Source organism: Macrobrachium nipponense, chromosome 12 (genome assembly GCF_015104395.2).
Source record: "Macrobrachium nipponense isolate FS-2020 chromosome 12, ASM1510439v2, whole genome shotgun sequence".
In the NCBI taxonomy this organism is placed as follows: Eukaryota; Metazoa; Arthropoda; class Malacostraca; order Decapoda; family Palaemonidae; genus Macrobrachium; species Macrobrachium nipponense.
In genome coordinates this window covers 8,873,042-8,888,041 of record NC_087205.1, presented here as the reverse complement: position 1 = coordinate 8,888,041, position 15,000 = coordinate 8,873,042, and the positions used below count along the sequence as shown (strand labels likewise).

At 34.2% G+C, this 15,000-nt stretch overlaps 1 protein-coding gene across 4 annotated transcripts in view; it reads right to left on the bottom strand.

Annotated features, from left to right (window-relative positions):
* LOC135224338 (uncharacterized) overlaps positions 1-15,000 on the bottom strand; it is a 227,642-nt gene that overhangs the window by 61,976 nt on the left and 150,666 nt on the right. The window contains exon 4 of one of the 4 annotated variants that reach the window (XM_064263246.1): positions 8,356-8,490. The exons of the other annotated variants lie outside the window; for them this stretch is intronic. The gene's annotated coding sequence lies outside the window, so the exon portion shown is untranslated. The remainder of the gene's footprint in view (positions 1-8,355; positions 8,491-15,000) is intronic. 4 annotated transcript variants of the gene reach the window in all.

Below are 15,000 nucleotides of genomic sequence, written 5' to 3'. Positions count from 1 at the left end.
GCTCATCTTTTACAGCTATAATTTCTGTAAAGGACATCGTAATTTTAAAGTAAATTCTTACAGTAATGAACACTAGTTTTACAGTAAATTCTTACAGCAATGAACACAGTAGCTTTATAGTAAATCCTTCTAAATTCTTACAGTAATGAAAACTGTAGCTTTATAGTAATTTCTTATAAATTCTTGCAGAAATGAACACTCCAGATTTATTAGTAAACTCTTACAGTAATGAACACTGCATCTTTAAAAGTAAACTCTTACAGTAATGAACACAAGTGTTATGAAAAATTCTTACAGTAATAAACGCTGTAACTTTCTTTACAGTAATGAACACTAGTTTTATTTTAAATTCTTCCAGCAATGAACACTGTAGCTTTACTTTAAATTCATACTGACAATAAACATTGATATTTCAGTTGACAAAATACTCTTAAGTGGAATGAATTAATCCTCATTAGTTATTGAAGACCAGTTTTAAATGGAAATAATAAACTCTGTAATTCTATGTAATTTGTATCCACAATATTTTCTCTTCGAAAAACGGCAGGCTACCAATATAGTCTCTCTCATCAATGGACTTCAAGCGAATCGACCATCTTTTATACAACCAGAATTTTTTATCAAAATCCATTGAAGAGACTAGAACACAATTTCGAGTAAAAAAAAAAAGACGAAAAATAATCAATTTACAAATTTGGGCCAAGACAATTTACGAGTTAAAAAAATTATTTACTGGTAGTCAATTCTAAACGACAATTCAATCGTGAAATGAAATCCTGAACAAATCCTAAACATAAAAAAGGGCTACACCTTTTTCAAATCCAAACTTAAATCTTAGAGATTAAGAAAGGGCTAACCTTTTTTTAAATCCAAACTAAATCTTAAGAGATTAAGAAAGAGCTAAACCTTTTTCAATTCCAAACTTAAATCTTAGAAATTAAAAGGAGCTAAACCTTTTTCAATTCCAAACTTAAATCCAGGCCATCAAAAAGGGCTCAACCTTTTTCAAAGCCAAACTTAAAAGGTATAAGCCATTTATCAAACTGCGCAATAAAGATCAATTTAACCCCTTCATGTTATTAAGAAGTTCTGTAATTGTCATTCTGGCCACAACAATTTTAAGCATTCGGAATTAAAGGGAAAAATCGGTGTTGCACGAAAGACAGCGCCTCCAGACAACCAAGAAATTATTACCTTACGTCTCCTATCCCCAAATGCGAAAGAGGTTGCGAGTCTTTGGACGAAGGCTCTGTTCTCGTGTGTGTGTGTGTGTGTGTGAGTAGACCCACTTGTTTACAGTTAGGAGGGCGCAAAGGTCAGCCTTATCAGGGGCCGGTCAAGTAACTGGAACCGAATTTGGGTAACAATCCATCAACCTGCTCACATGATTTCTCTCTCTCTCTCTCTCTCTCTCTCTCTCTCTCTCAAATATTTTCTAACCCCCGAAATTCCAGTTCTCTATCTCGCCTCCTATACCCCCCCCCCTCTCTCTCTCTCTCTCTCTCTTCTCTCTCTCTTCTCTCTCTCTCTCTCTCTCTCTCTCCGATTCAGTCCCAACAGACAAGAGGCAAACAAACTAGTGAAAAAATTCTATATTCAAATTATAACAAAACGTCTGCACCTACCATTTCGAAGTGCGTTTCCCTTAACCTTTTAAAAGTTACCACCTGCCTTACTTTAAACCTTTTCTTAAAAAAAATTTCCTGCCGGAAAAAAAGGTTTACCACCTGCCTTACTTTAACCTTTTCTAAATTCTTGCGGGAAAAAAAGTTTAACCAACTTTCTGCCTACTTTAATTTTTTCTAAAATTCGGAAAAAAAGGAGTTTAACCAACTGCCTTACTTAACCTTTTCTAAATTTTCTTGCGGAAAAAAAAGTTACCACCTGCCTTAACTTTAACTTTTCTTTAAATTTTCGTTGCCGGAAAAAAAAAGTTTAACAAACCTTGCCATTTTAAACTAACCTTTTCTTAAAGTTCGCGGAAAAAAAAGTTACCACCTGCCTTAAACTTATTTTTCTTTAAATATTTCTTGCGGAAAAAAAAGTTACCACTGCCTTACTTAACCTTTTTTCTAAATTTCTTGCGGGGGAAAAAAAGTTACCAAAAAACCTGCCTTAACTTTAAAATTTCTAAAAAAAAAATTTCCTGCTTGGAAAAAAAAAAGTTTACCACCTGCTTACTTTAAACCTTTTCTAAAAAAAATTTCTTGCGCGGAAAAAAAAGTTAACCACCTGCCCTTTAAACTTACCTGTTTTCTAAATTTTCTGCGGAAAAAAAAAAAAGTTACCACCCTGCCTTAACTTTAATTTTTTCTAAATTTTCTTGCGGAAAAAAATTACCAAATGCTTTACTTTAATTTTTCTAAATTTCTTGCGGGAAAAAAAGTTAACCAAAAAAACTGCCTTACTTTAACCTTTTTAAATTTCTTGCGGAAAAAAAAAAAGTTACCACCTGCCTTAAACTTACCTTTCTTTAAGTTTTCTTGGGCGTTTAAAAAGTTAACCAAACCTTGCCTTACCTTTAACAATTTTTTCTAAATTTCTTGTGGGAAAAAAAAGTTAACCACCGCCTTACTTTAATTTTTTCTAAAAAATTTTGCGGAAAAAAAAATTTACCACCTGCCTTTAACTTTAAAACTTTTCTTTAAATTTTTCTTTTTTTGCGGAAAAAAAGAAAAAAAAGTTTACCACCTGCCTCTTTAATTTTTCCTTTTTTTAAAATTTCTTGCGGAAAAAAGTTTACCAAAAAAAACCTGCCGTTACTTTAAACCTTTTCTAAATTTCTTGCGGAAAAAAAAGTTTACCACCTGCTTAACTTCAATTTTCTAAAATTTCTTGCGGGAAAAAAAAAGTTTAACCAAAAAACCTTGCCTTAAACTTTAACCTTTTCCTAAATTTCCTTGCCGGAAAAAAAAAGTTACCCACCTGCCTCTTACTTTAATTTTTTCTAAATTTCTTGCGGGAAAAAAAAATTACCACCTGCCTTACTTCCTTTTTCAAATTTCTTGCGGTTAGAAAAAAATTTAACCAAACCTTGCCTTACAATTTTTCCTTTAAAACTTCTTGCGGAAAAAAAAATTAAAAAAAGTTACAACAAACCTGCCTTACCTTTAACCTTTTTTCTAAATTTCTTGCGGAAAAAAAAGTTACCACCTGCCTTACTTTAATTTTTTCTAAATTTCTTGCGGAAAAAAAAGTTACCACCTGCCTTACTTTAATTTTTTCTAAATTTCTTGTGGGAAAAAAAAGGTTACCACCTGCCTTTTACTTAATTTTTCTAAATTTCTTCGGAAAAAAAAAAGTTACCCCCTGCCCTTACTTTAAATTTTCTAAATTTCTTGCGGGAAAAAATTACCACTGCCTTACTTTAATTTTTTCCCCCTAAATTCTTGCAGAAAAAAAGTTACACTGCCTTTAAACTTTAAACCTTTTCAAAATTGGGGGTTTCTTGGCGGGGAAAAAAAGTTACCACCTTGCCTTACTTTAAATTTTTCTAAATTTTTGCGGCAAAAAAAAGTAACCACCGCCTTACCTTTAACCTTTTCAAATTCTTGCGGGAAAAAAAAAGTTACCACCTTGCCTTACTTTAAACCTTTCTAAAATTTTTGGGGAAAAAAAAAAACCACCTGCCCTTACTTTAATTTTTCTAAATTTCTTGCCGGGGAAAAAAAACCAACCTGCCTTACTTTAACCTTTTCTAAATTTCTCCGGGAAAAAATGTTACCACCGTTCTTTAAAAAAAAACTTACCTTTTCCATTTCTGTGGGACCTGGAATTTTTTCTAAATTTCTTGTGTTTAACTTTAACCTTTTCGAAAAAAATTTCCTGGGGAAAAAAAAGTTACCACCTGCCTTACTTTAACCTTTTCTAAATTTCTTGCGGGAAAAAAAAGTTACCACCTGCCTTACTTTAATTTTTTCTAAATTTCTTGCGGAAAAAAAATAATTTGTTGCCGGAAAAAAAAAGTTACACCTGCTTACTTAAACCTTTTCTAAAATTTCTTCGCGGGAAAAACCAAAAAAAGTTACCACCTTTTAGCCTTACTTTAATTTTTTCTAAATTTCTTTTGCGGAAAAAAAAGTACCACCTGCCTTTACTTTAACCTTTTTTCTAAATTTCTTGCGGAGAAAAAAAAGTTGTTACCACCTGCCTTACTTAATTTTCTTTTCTAAATTGCTTGCGGGAAAAAAAAAGTTAACCACCTTTTGTTTTAACCCTTACTGCCTTACTTAATTTTTTCTAAATTTCTTGCGGAAAAACCAAAAAAAGTTCACCACTGCCTACTTTAACTTTTCTAAATTTCTTGCGGGAAAAAAGTGTTACCACCCTGCTAAACTTACCTTTTAACTTTTAACCTCAAATTTCTTGCAGGGAATAAAAAAGTTACCACCTGCTAAACTTTAATTTCTTTTCTAAATTTCTTGGCGGAAAAAAAAAAAGAAAGTTTACCACCACCTGCCTTACTTTAATCTTTTTCTAAATTTCTTGGTGGAAAAAAAACGTTACCACCTGCCTACTTTAACCTTTTCTAAATTTCTTGCGGAAAAAAAATAAGGGACCACCTGCACTTACTTTAACCTTTTCTAAAAAGTTCTTGCGGGAAAAAAGTTACCACCTGCCTTACTTTAATTTTTTCTAAATTTCTTGCAGAAAAAAAAGTTACCACCTGCCTTACTTTAACCTTTTCTAAATTTCTTGCGGGAAAAAAAAAAGAACCACCTGCCTTACTTTAACCTTTTCTAAATTTCTTGCGGGAAAAAAAAAGTTACCACCTGCCTTACTTTAACCTTTTCTAAATTTCTTGCGGAAAAAAAAGTTACCACCTGCCTTACTTTAACCTTTTCTAAATTTCTTGCGGGAAAAAAAAGTTACCACCTGCCTTACTTTAACCTTTTCTAAATTTCTTGCGGAAAAAAAAAGTTACCCACCTGCCTTAATTGAACCTTTTCTAAATTTCTTGCGGGAAAAAAAGTACCACCTGCCTTACTTTAACCTTTTAAAATTCTTGCGGGAAAAAAAAAGTTACCCACCTGCCTTACTTAATTTTTTCAAATTTCTTGCGGAAAAAAAAGTACCACCCCTTACGTAACCTTTCTAAAATTTCTTGCGGGGAAAAAAAAGTTAACCACTGCCTACTTTAATCTTTTTCTAAATTTTTGCGGGAAAAAACAAAAAGTTACCACCTGCCTTACTTTAACCTTTTCTAAATTTCTTGCGGAAAAAAAGTTACCACCGCCTTTACTCTATTTTTTCAAATTTCTTGCGGAAAAAAAAAGTACCACCTGCTTACTTTAATTTTTTCTAAATTTTGCGGAAAAAAAGTTACCACCTTCCTTACTTTAACCTTTTCTAAATTTCTTGCGGAAAAAAAAGTTACCACCTGCCTTACTTTAATTTTTTTCTAAATTTTCTTGCGGAAAAACAAAAAGTTAACCTACCTGCCTTACTTTAATTTTTTCTAAATTTCTTGCGGAAAAAAAGTTACCACCTGCCTTACTTTAACCTTTTCTAAATTTCTTGCGGGAAAAAAAAGTTACCACCTGCCTTACTTTAATTTTTTCTAAATTTCTTGCGGAAAAAAAGTTACCACCTGCCTTACTTTAACCTTTTCTAAATTTCTTGCGGGAAAAAAGTTACCACCTGCCTTATACTTAAAACACCTCGTTTTCATATGATTCTTGTCCTAATGTCAATCCCTATTCACTCATTCCGTTCGTATTCGGGCCTGGATAACCGTCCCATTAGCCGAGGAACTAAACGTTTCGGTTTAAGATATCGTGAAATATATATATACTAATATATATATATATATATATATATATATTATATATATATATATCGTATCCGTGAAAAAATATATATACCTTATCCGTGAAAATAAAAAAAATATATATATATCGTATCACCAGAGAGTTACAAAGAGTTACAAAATTAGGATGTCTTAAAGCCTTGTTAGTCTATCCACGGAGACATCGTGTGCTCACTTATCTCTACGAGCAGGATTTACTATTCATTCACAGTGTCCTAATGATTTTGTCCAGCTTTCTTTTAAACTCTTCCCACTGTTGCTGTTTACAACTTCTGGTGGTCGTTTATTTCGCGTGTCACATATCTTGTATGTAAAGAATTTCCCACAATGGGATGTGTTGTACCTCTTCAGTTGTAGTTTTCATCCACTATTTCTTGTCTGGTTTTCGTTTAACGTAGAGAGAGAGAGAGAGAGAGAGAGAGAGAGAGAGAGAGAGAGAGAGAGAGAGAGAGAGAGAGAGAGATGAACGGGAGAAAGGTCGGCGCAGAGAAGTAAATGGAAAATCTTATATTTTTCAAGCAAGAATGAAAGTAGCCGCACCCATTGGAATTATGTGCGAATTAATATATTAACAAAAAGATGTGCCGAATATTTTTTACGAAAATTCAAAACTGAAAAAATTGAATGTCTTGCAACTTTACAATCAGGAAAGAATATTGCCAAAATATTATATATATTTTTTTGGTTAAAAAGTAAAAATCACGAGTTCTTACCATGCAATATTTATGAAGAAATCAAATATCTATGTGTATATACATGTAGCTTCCAAAAATGAAAGCTAGAGCCTTGAGTTGTTTTAAGACAAAAGTATGAAAGAAAAAAATAAAAATTCCATTCAGAACCAACAATTATTTTTCCTAGAAAACTAAATTGAAAGAATCAAACAATTGTTTTTCCTAGATAACCAAAATGAAAATAAAATTATTTTCCTAAAAGATCAGAGCGTTATTTGTACTAAAAAACCAATTAGAAAGATCAGGGATTATTTTCCATAAAGAATGATAATAAAAGAGCTAAAAATTATTTTCCAGAAAGAACCAAAAATCATTTTCCAGAAAAACAAAATGAAAAAGTCAAAAATTATTTCTCAGAAATAACCAAAAATTATTTTCCAGAAAAACAAAATGGAAAGGTCAAAAATTATTTTCCAGAAAGAACCAAAAATTATTTTCCAGAAAAACAAAATGAAATGGTCAACAATTATTTTCCAAAAAGAACCGAAAAAACCCCAAAGAATGAAAATAAGAACTAACAATTATTTTCCACATTTAAAATAATACCTAATAATTATTTTCCACAAAGCAAAAAAGAAAGACCCGGCGATTATTTTCCAAGAGAACTAAATAAAATAACCTCCAATTATTTTACAGAAAATAGCCATTATGAAAGAACCAACAATTATTATCTGTAAAGAACCAATGTGAAACAATCAATTATTATTTGTAAAGACCCAACAATCATTATTTATAAAAGAACCAAATTGAAAAAAAAAATTCTCATTTATATAGAACCAAAACGGAAGAACCAACAATCATTATAATTTACAAAGAACCAACAATAATTTTCCATAAAGATCCAACCATAATCATTCTTAAAGAATCAATTCATTTCCACAAAGAACCAAAACGGAAGAACCAACAATTATTACAATTTATGTGTAAAGAACCAAAAATAATTTTCCATAAAGAACCAACAATTACTTTCCACAAAGAACCAAACCGAAAGAACCAACAACAAATTTTCCATAAAGAACCGACAATTATCTTTTACAAAGAACTAACAATTACTTTCCACAAAGAACCAAAAAGGAAGAACCAACAATTATTATAATTTTCCATAAGAACCAATCAATAATTTTCCATAAGAACCAACAACAATTTTCCATAAAGAATCAACAATAATTTTCCATAAAGAACCAACAATTCCTTTCCATAAAGAACCAACAATATTTTTCCATAAGAACCAACTACAATTTTCCACAAAGAACCAACAATTCCTTTCCATAAAGAACCAAACCGAAAGAACCAACAATTATTATAATTTATAAAGAACCAACAACAATTTTCCGTAAAGAACCAATAATTATTACCATTCATAATGAACCAACAACAATTTTCCATCAATAACCAACAATTCCTTTCCATAAAGAACCAACAATAATTTTCGATAAAGAACCAACAATAATTTTCCATAAAGAACCAACAACAACTTTCCATAAAGAACCAACAATTTATTTCCATAAAGAACAAAACCGAAAGAACCAACAATTATCATAATTTACAAAGAACCAACTATAATTTTCCATAAAGAACCAACAATTATTATAATTTATAATGAACCGGCAACAATTTTCAATAAAGAACCAAAACAATCTTCCATAAAGAACCAACAACAGTTTTCCATAAAGAACCAACAACAATTTTCCATAAAGAACCAACAATTATTATAATTTATACCGAAAAAACAATAACAATTCCCATTAAAACCGATACCAAAGACCCCACAACCACCATTTGTAGGGGAGAGAGAGAGAGAGAGAGACTAACCTTGGAGCGAACTCGAGTCATGCTACTACAGCAGCTGCTGCTGTGTCTAAGGGCTCTATAGACCCTGGCTGTGTCTACGAAGGAAGCCCGAACGAAACTCCCCGTCCCACTAAATCTTGCTCTGCTCTGCTCCAACTGAAAGCATAGAGCCGTCAGCGACTTGTGTGCATGTCCGATGGGTTCGAGCCTGGTTAATTGAGAGAGAGAGAGAGAGAGAGAGAGAGAGAGAGAGAGAGAGAGAGAGAGAGAGAGCGATATCTAGTAACCGGTTCCTATCATTATATCTCTCTTACGGAAAATAAAAAATAGGTCCATCTCTCTATCTCTCTCTATCTTTCTTTGTGAGAGAGAGAGAGAGAGAGAGAGAGAGAGAGAGAGAGAGAGAGAGAGAGAGAGAGAGAGAAAGTTTATTAGCAGTGTCTTGTGAACTTTTTCACCATGGTATGATGTGAAGATTACCTCCACGCCGACCTCCAGTTTTTATTACCAACCAATATCACAGACAACAGAAATACGAAATGCGTAACTGGCAACTTTAGCTGAAAACAAAAAATAAAATAAAATAAAACAAATCTGATAGAATAAAATATCACAAATAGGTATCTAATTACATGTATAAGAATAAGTGGGTGGCCAATGGAACGGGTAACCAACTTCTCTGACCACCCCCCCCAGAAATAGAGTATATTCCCGAGAGAAACTTGTAGACATTACTCCTGAAAAGTAAAAAGTTAAAAGTTTCTTGGGACACCGAAGCTGAAAGAGAATGCCAGAGCCATGCATTGGCTCAAGAGATGGAAGTTTATAGTTTCTTGGGACACAGAAGCTGAAAGGGAATACCGGAGCCATGCTAGGCTCAAGAAATGGAAGTTTATAGTTTCTTGGGACACAGAAGCTGCAAGAGAATAACAGAGCCATGCACAGGCTTAAGAGATGGAAGTTGACAGTTTCTAGAGACACAAAAGCTGCAAGAGAATAACAGAGCCATGCATTGGCTCATGAGATGGAAGTTTATAGTTTCTTGGGACACAGAAGCTGCAAGAGAATAACAGAGCCATGCACAGGCTTAAGAGATGGAAGTTGACAGTTTCTAGAGAGACAGAAGCTGAAAGAGAATACCAGAGCCAAGCAGAATCGTGAAGATACAAGACATCGAACCAGGAACATATCATGATATTCAACATTCAATCGTTATCATGAATGACAATGGCATCCCACCTTTTAGTGCACGAAGACACTGCATAATTATCATATCACGCACAGAATGGCGCTCGAGGAAAACCTATTCGAGAACTAATCCATAATTTCTCATTTGAATAACTACGCTCACTGCCGCGAGGAAATTCTAACCTTAGAAGCCTCTCTCTCTCTTCTCTCTCTCTCTCTCTCTCTCTCTCTCTCTCTCTCAATCCTAACCAGCAAAGGGGAATATAAAAACTTAGCTCAATCTGTTACGCATGCGTGCTTTAGATAAGTAACGTGGATACATTCGCGTTCTCTCTCTCTCTCTCTCTCTTGGAAACCCACATACAATATTTCCTTCAATATCATGTGTTCCTAACAAGCACCCATTAAAATGCCCCCACCTCTCTCTCTCTCTCTCTCTCTCTCTCTCTCTCTCTCTCTCTCATCAGTCCTTCCGTTCCAACACGAAACAACTATAGAAATACCAATCAATTACGCGCAGCGAAGGTGGAAATCGTAGGGTTGAAAAATGAACTATTTAACGAATGTGGCCTTAATGGGGGACTGATAAAAAAAGTTCTCTCTCTCTCTCTCTCTCTCTCTCTCTCTCTCTCTCTCTCTCTCTCTCTCTAATTAGCGGTCTTAGCAACACGATAAACGGATGACTGACTTGCTATTTAACGGTCCTCTACACCCCCCCAACCCCCCCTCCTACTCACCCGCTACACTTCCATCACAAAGAGCACTTACTAGACGGGTCCTTACATACGCCAAGACCTGTATCAAAAGCAAGGAGAGAGAGAGAGAGAGGAGGAAGTGGTAAGATTTTGGGGGGAGGGCGGGAGAGGAAACAATAGAGGGAGGAGGAGTGAGGGGGAGGGGAAACTCAAGAGATCATCATTAGCAGCATAATGGCTAGGGCTACAACGCGAGCGCACACGCATACATGCATACCTGTACTACCTGTATAGACTCAAACTAATCAGCGTCACAGCCGACCACAAGGATCGAGGGTCACTGAGGCGGGAAATAACTATTGTGTTCAGTCCTAATCGAAACTCCAACAAGCCAAACACTTTCGTCAAATGATCTCGCCATGTAACATCTCTATGTTTAGAAATAGGAAAATTTTGTCGGTAAAAATTACACGAAAAAAAAAAAACAAATCAATAAAATCCATTTTCCCGTCACACACTAAGGTTTATGATATCAAAATGACATGTGTTACCCTGAAATTACGAATCCTGAATTTGGTAGCCTCAATTGATTCACCGTTATAATGAATTATAATGACGGAATGAATGGAACTCATATAATGCCGGATATGAAGGATATTAATCTACCGGAAACCTACGACTTTGAACTTTGCTCCATTCCTCGAAAAATACCCCCAATCAAGCAGTGAAGGTCACGTGACGATTATTCTAACAAAGTATCATGAAACTCCATTCGTCAGTCTTCTCCACGAATATTCTCGCCTAGTTGCGTGAAAATCTGTTCGCCGGGAGCGATTTCAGACAAAAGAATCATTGTAAACAGTAGCGATTTCAGACAGGAGAATCATGGTAAATAGCAGCGAATTGAGACAAGAGAATCGTGTTAAATAGTAGCTATTTCATGCAAGAGAATCATGGTAAACAGTAGCGATTTCAGACTGGAGAATCATGGTAAACAGTAGCGAATTGAAACAAAAGAATCATGCTAAATAGTAGCTATTTCAGGCAAGAGAATCGTGGTAAACAGTAGCGATATCAGACAACAGAATCATGCTAAACAGCAGCGAATTAAAACAAGAGAATATTGCTAAATAGTAGCTATTTCAGGCAAGAGAATCATGGTAAATCGTAGCGATTTCTGCAAATCTGGTGCCCTGCTGATTGGGCTATTTTTAAACGGCGAGTGATTGGAACGGATTCGATGAACAGCAGAGAGGATTCACAGAGACAAATGGCCACAAGATTTACTGTCCGGGTGAGGTGATCTGTCATGATCTCGACGTGATCACTGCTTTCACTCCGGTTACGCCTGCCTCTCTCTCTCTCTCTATCTCTCTTGATGTACATTTTTTTTTCCTGTCACTAGCGGCAACTATGTTCTTTCCTCCGCAGGGTCTAATAGCTATACGTTTACTGACTGGACCAACAACTGACCTTAAACTTCCCGTAACAGAGAGACGTTCGACAAGGAAATGATTCCCTCTTCGTCAACATGGCAAAAATGTTGCCACAATAAAAACTAGAATATGTCGAGGGATCACATAAAAGGATGCAATTGCTTCTGCAACAAATTATTAGCAGTGTTATTTATTAATATTATTATTCAGATGACGAAACCTATTCATGTGGAATAAGACCACCGGGGCCATTGACTTGAAATTCGACCTTCCAAAGAATATGGTGTTCAATAGGGAGAAGTACGACGAGGTAAAGGGTAATACTAAGAGAAGAGACCCCACTTATGAAAAACGAAGGAAAAAAATACATAAATATGTATAAAAATGAACGGAGAATTAGTATTAAGATGGTAATGCATTGCACCTTCGTTTGAATTTCGAAAATGTTAAGTCGGTGGAAATAATGAGATGATGTCATCGACAAGGAAAAAATGCGCCAACGTTTCTTCGGCGCAATGTAGTTTTCTGTGCAACGTATAATGCTGTATAAAACCATAAAGTATGATGACCGCTCTCCGCCACCGGCAGCTCCCCAGTTGCTCACCAGATGCGGTAGAGTGCGGTTACGCGTCCCATGGCTCTAGAAAGCGCTGCCAGATGCACGACCCATGGCTAACTTTAACCTTGAATAAAATAAAAACTACTGAGGCTAGAGGGCTGCAATTTGGAATATCTGATGATTGTTTGGTGAATGATCAAAATACCAATTTGAAGCTCTCTAACCTCAGTAGAATTTTTATTTCTTAGGGACTCTTTCAAAACAGATCGCGTGAATTCTATTCTTTGTCGTTCTGATGATTTATTCTGATATAATTACGAAAAAAATAATATATATAACAATATAACTAATATAAATACATGAATATGAATATAATATATAAAATCCTAATAGTCAGCGTGAATTCACTCTATTCTTTATCGTTCCGATGAAGTGTTTTAATATAATTACAATACAAATTAATTATATGCATAACTATATATATATATATATATGAATAATTATCACATCGAACAGTGATCCATTTATATATCAATTCAAGCTACAAATGTCCTTTAATATCTAAATTCACTTTACCTCCCAAATGATATATTTTCATCCAGATCGAGGGTGATTTGTAAGGTCAGAATCGATATGAACTTATAGCGTCTCTGTTGGCCGATTGGATAGCGTCACTGACAGTCCTGATTTCGTCCCCGTCCACCTGGACGGTGGTTCGATCCCATGGGGGGACGAAATTGTTATCAACTTAAAAAATTCCCCTTTGGTACATATGAAAATATATCATTTGGGAGGTAAAGTGAATTTAGATATTAAAGGACATTTGTAGCTTGAATTGATATATAAATGGATCAGGTTCGATGTGATAATTATTCATAACAAAAGGCTACGTTCTGTCAAACGCTCGAATTGGCCAACATGGTAGACGGGGTTTCATATCGATTCTAATTACGAAAGCATCCAGATCGAGGGTGATTTGTAAGGTCAGAATCGATATGAACTTATAGCGTCTCTGTTGGCCGATTGGATAGCGTCACTGACAGTCCTGATTTCGTCCCCGTCCACCTGGACGGTGGTTCGATCCCATGGGGGTGACATTGTTATCAACTTAAAAAATCCCCTTCGGTACATATATGAAAAATATATCATGGGAGGTAAAGTGAATTTAGATATTAAAGGACATTTGTAGCTTGAATTGATATATAAATGGATCACGGTTCGATGTGATAATTATTCATAACAAAAGGCTACGTTCTGTCAAACGCTCGAATTGGCCAACATGGTAGACGGGGTTTCATATCGATTCTAATTACGAAAGCATCCAGATCGAGGGTGATTTGTAAGGTCAGAATCGATATGAACTTATAGCGTCTCTGTTGGCCGATTGGATAGCGTCACTGACAGTCCTGATTTCGTCCCCGTCCACCTGGACGGTGGTTCGATCCCATGGGACGAAATTGTTATCAACTTAAAAAATTCCCCTTCGGTACATATATAAAATATCATTTGGGAGGTAAAGTGAATTTAGATATTAAAGGACATTTGTAGCTTGAATTGATATACAAATGGATCACGGTTCGATGTGATAATTATTCATAACAAAAGGTACGTTTCTGTCAAACGCTCGAATTGGCCAACATGGTAGACGGGGTTTCATATCGATTCTAATTACGAAAGCATCCAGATCGAGGGTGATTTGTAAGGTCAGAATCGATATGAACTTATAGCGTCTCTGTTGGCCGATTGGATAGCGTCACTGACAGTCCTGATTTCGTCCCCGTCCACCTGGACGGTGGTTCGATCCCATGGGGGGACGAAATTGTTATCAACTTGAAAAATTCCCCTTCGGTAACATATATGATATAATTTGGGAGGTAAAGTGAATTAAGATATTAAAGGACATTTGTAGCTTGAATTGATATATATTATATATATATATATATATATATATATATATATATATATATATAACTGAATCACGAAAGTTAGGAACGTGATAAATACATAAATAAAGATATATGCCACGAGGGAAAATAAATTTTTACAACGGAGTTTCCGGATACTCCGTTGTTATTTTCCCTCGTGGCATATATCTTTATCTTTATATATATATATATATATATATATATATATATATATATATATATATATATATATATATATATATAATATATATGTATGTATATAAGTGAATATGACTATTGAAATGGAGAAACAAATCCACAGTTATGCATGGGTTCATTTATCTAAAATTAAATCTCTGTAGAGATTTATTTTCAAATAATATACGTATCCATAAATAACTGTGGATTTGTTTTTCTAATCTTCATATTACTCGTGTAAGGGTTTAATTCTGAAGCCTACACAAGTATAGCTACGCAGTGGAGTGTGTGGCTATTTTGTGATTATATATATATATATATATATATATATATATATATATATAATAATTAAATATATATATACATGTATATGTATATATATATATATATATATATATATATATATATATATGACGGTTTTTGTTTTATAATTAATTAATGCTTATGTGTGTGTGTGTGTGTGTGTGTGTGTGTGTACATATATATATATATATATACTATATATATATATATATATATATATATATACGTATATGTATACAATACTCCTGTACGTATACATATATATGTGCTTATAAAATCATAAAATATAATTTATAAATACAAATAAATATTATATTGTATAAATATATAAACATATACATAATATATGTATACATACAGAAGTAATGAATATGTGTGTGTGT